A 4691-nucleotide genomic window follows, 5' to 3' on the forward strand; every position below is an offset into this window, starting at 1 on the left:
TGTATGTTCTTTTATACCATGATCATCTGTGCACCCGGTAAATTATTTTTAACACTTTTGTCATTCTTCCCTATTCTGAGATGTTTGAATTTGTTTCTATTAATAGTTTTAAATTTTCAGAAAGTACTTTCTCAAAATTTCTTTTGGCCACTTTCATTAAGGCTTTAGTTTTAATTGCCTCTTCTGTTTTCTTTGCTCCATCATATCTTTTACCAATTGAAGTTTTATTTCACCTCACACACATATTTTATTCTTTTGTTTCACCATTTTAGATTTTTTGAGTTGGCTTTGATGGGTAGTAAACATTTACATTGAGATGCCAATGTAGTGTCTCTAATAATATGTTTCACTTGCCAATATTTTATCCTTTTGGTTGTTCCGTTGTATTTCCTTTTATCAAGCTTCGTTGTTTTTTGTTTTTTTTTTTTTCCCCCTTCATATTTGGTCTGTGTTTTTTTTCAGGAGAGATTTTTTTTCCTTTCAAGGATGTTGAGTTTGAGTTCAAAGTGGCAATACTTACATAGCTGTTTCTCACTAATATGTTATTAGGTCATTGCAAAGTCATTTATGATAATATTTTTTTCTCATTCTGCCACAAAGGGATGATGAATGCCAAGACTAGTGGATGCTCCTTCATACGACCTATGAGATATTTATGAAATGTCAACTGAAATTAGATAAAAAGGTGATTTGTATATTCATTTCCTGATATTTACTCAGCATGATGTAAATTATGAAGTCATATAATAGAGTATTTATGTCCATGTTAGTGCTTTTCCTTTTCTTTGCAATTGTGTGAAATTCTCTAGTAGCATTAAGAAGATACTGCTTGGTTCAAATTGGTATAATACACGTTTGAGAATCTTGTATAGCTTCAATTACATCATCTTTTACACTTCAATTATGTCATCTTTTACACTTGTGCTTTACTTTCCAAAATGTGGTAAAACATAAGTACCAATTTAACTTTAATGAAATTAATGCTAGCAATAACAATTACCATTTCAAATGAAAAAAAAAAATTCAGTAGCAGGTCAAGTGCATGTTGATTTCAAGGGACAGAACACTGTAATGCTCACAATGGTTTCATAAACCATTGGATCAAAAAGCAGAAAGTATTGCATTTCATTTAAGCAGAAATTATTTAAAATATGCCAACAATGTAAGATAAATGCTGAAGGATTTTAAACCTTAATGCAAGAGAAATATTGTGGCATAGTTATGATAGCCTTTGCTATCAAAGTTAATAATAAATGTTGAAAAGGCTTCTGATGCATGAAATACACAATATATGGAATTTTTATCTCATTTCAGTCAGTTGACTCGAACCAACAAAAGAAAAATGTAACTTGAGTAAGACAAGCTCACTACTTGTCCTGTATATGAATATGAGCTGGATATGTTAAGTTTGATCAGAATCTTTTCAATAAATATGCTTATGTAAAAACTCATAAGACCATAAAGATGAGTTTGTATTTTCAGAACTTCAAGACCAGTTTCTTAAAATGAATAGTAAGCTATCAGATAGGGGTATTCTGGTACTACCACAGTAGAAGAAGAATCAAATGGCTCATATTTTTGGCCTGAGAGTGGGTCTGATGGATCAGACAGAAGTCTTAGCATCAGAACAGTTATTAGATACTTTTGTGCAAACCATAACAGATCTCAGAAAAACAAAATTCTTTCTGCACAGCCTTTTTTTTTAAGGCTTTCTGAGTCTTCCTGAAACATTGTTTTGAGTATAGACAGTAGAGGGAGCACTATGGGAGCTACAGTGGACTATCAGGAAATGTGGTGATTTTTAGTTGTATATTAAAAAAATCATTCTTTTTTTAGACATTTTACACGTGTCAGCCATGGAGTTATGTTTTTTTAAGACAAAAAAAGATTTAAGGAATTAATATAATAAATTAAGTATTTTAAAATGTAAATGAAAAGTTGCATTGTTATGTGTGCTTGCCATTTTTACAATTCTATGGTGAGAGCCCTATTGAAGAAGAAAAAGAAAAATGACTATGCAAACAAATTAACTTAAATTATTTTATTCAATGACTCTTTCTTTTCACTCTCTACAACCCTCAGCAGATCGCCCCTTTTCACAGTCTTTCTCAGTCTCATGTTCATTATCCCTGTCCTTCCTTCCCTTAGGTCTTCAGTCTTCCATTTCTTCAATCCTTCTTTACCACTAAAGGTAAAGTTCCTATATTCAAATTCCTCCTACTTATATTTTCCTCTGACACTCTCTATTCCACAGTAACTCTCCCTTCCTGTCCTGTTCTGTTCTCTAGTGTTTCACTTTAACTCTCTTCAGCCATATTTTAGTTCATCAATGTTAAGGCATGGAGGGAAACTATATTCTTCAAAACAAATTACTGTTTTAGGCTGAAAAGGAAGAAGTAATAAGAATATTTCATAGGATCTAGCCATGTCTGAAGGCTGTCTGAGGGTGGTTTGGTGCATTAAGTGAATTAATTTAGATAATTAAGGAAAGAGGAATAATACTAGAATTCTTTCTTCCTCTTTACTGTTCATAAAGGGAGCTTAATTAAATAGCTGTGATACACACAGCTGTGTGGTAGACAACTAAACCTAAGTGAGATGAATACTGCATGAAATGTCAACTTTTATCCTAAGGTTCAAATTTAAAAACAATATAATAGCTACCTTTAATAATGAAATCCGTTAAATTTGATAGTGAATCTCTTGACTCAGAGCAGCTTCTGATTTCAGAGTAATTTACAGTAATGAAAACTGACAGTCATAAAATTAGTCTCCAGAAATGTTAATACAGTAAGATAATGACAACTGGAAATTTCTGTACAATAATTTGTAAACTCATGTTTCTGTAGTGATATGAGTTGTACCCAGTATTGCTCTGTCCTCGATGTTACTTCCTCTTCCAAGCAATGAATGGCTCAGCTGCTCCACTTGGAGGGCAAGTAGTCCCGATGAAAATTTTTACCATAGCAATTCAGCATACAAAAAAAGGAGTATTTAAAATAGTAGATATATACTTAAAAAACAAAAGAGCGTAAAATTATTACATTTCCATAACAGGGACATTGTGTGGTATCTCTTTGTTAGATAAGGGATCAAAACAGTCTTTTTTTCTTGCTGTAAGAGAGACAGAAAAAGGCAGAATTCTTTATGGAGAAACTCTGCATTGATAGAGACAGTAATGCAAGGAACAAAAATTAATCCTATTGGGAAGGAAGAGGAAATAAATTATGATGTTTAGAACTTACAAGTGAAAACCTAGAAGATGCAAAGGTGTAAGTCCCACACAGGTTCTGAAGAATCAGGATATTATTATTTTATTCAAGAAAGGAGAGACTATTTGGAAACTAAATTTTTCAGTTTAAAAGTTTTGGCCTTCTTTGGAGTTTCAGTTTAGACTATGGTTACCATATGGTTAAGTATTCACTTGGAGAATTAAGCTGACAACCAGCAGGGGAGGATTTAAAGCATGGCTACTCATCCATAATAAAGAGATGAGAAAGTTGTTATGTGAAGCTGCCTGAAAAGCAGACATATAACTTCTGTACGGTTCCTGTAATAGTCTCAGGCATTCTCCTCACTGTTGTAATACCATGGAGCTTCACAAGACCAGAACCCTGAAAAACTTGTGCAACATAATACAGGAACTTCTCCTTGTTATGCCTTCAGTAGGACCTTGAACTTTTGGTCAGATGAACACTCTCTGAAAAGGCTAAAATGTCAGAAATAGTGTTAATTCAGACACTGGTCTGGAATTATTTGGGATTTGCTAATATGCCTGAAACCCAACCTAACAGCAAAACGTTAAGATGAAAAAAAAAGTAAAGAAGTAATGTGTTTGCAGAATCCAAATGCAGATCATAAAAATACTTGTTTGTAAGTTGGATGCAAGGGTATATGAGAAAAAAACATGCTTATATTTGCCTCTACTTTAGATCAATGCCAAGTATTTCAGATTTCATAAATATTTTTTCCTAGTTAAATTTTGGTGAGATGAGTCCCACTTTTATTGTACAGATTTACAAAATATTTAAATGCAATTTTTATAGATGTATGTTTGGTTTGTATACAGCTACTCTTTATACATACATATAAATAAGGATATGGATGATACTCATTCTAAGTTCCTGGCTGAAACTTGAATAGCTGTAGATGTAGTTCCAAGGTAGTCTCACATGACTCCTTGTGTCAGCTTTGAGGGATACCATGCACTAACATACACCGTGTGATGAGTATGGCCATAAGCCTGTCCTGATTAATTTGTCATGACTCCTAATAGGCATCTTTATACCATCCAGCACAGAAAGTCGTAAGTATTTAAAGATGGATGTACTGTGTCTATTTCTTACATGAATTTCTTACACAAATTCCATAAAGTTACAGCCAATATTTCTGTCATAATTTTTTTTAAGGGAAATCTTCGATTTTATTGTCTTTATTCCCAGAAACAACTGAACACAATTCTTTGGAAGATGTTCTGAGACCATCCACAAACACCAACTCTTGCTTATCTGGGTAAATCATTGATTTCAATTCTATGATACCAGGCTTTATCTAAAGATAGATTTTTTTCTTCTTGACCTTTTGTTTCGTAAATAAACTGACAGATTAACATCTACTATGAAAAAACACATATTTACAATTCTATATTAATTTGAAGTGTCTTGGAAACCTTTTAATTCAGATATATAACT

The sequence above is a fragment of the Pygoscelis adeliae genome, unplaced genomic scaffold, assembly GCF_000699105.1.
Source record: "Pygoscelis adeliae isolate BGI_AS28 unplaced genomic scaffold, ASM69910v1 Scaffold44, whole genome shotgun sequence".
In the NCBI taxonomy this organism is placed as follows: Eukaryota; Metazoa; Chordata; class Aves; order Sphenisciformes; family Spheniscidae; genus Pygoscelis; species Pygoscelis adeliae.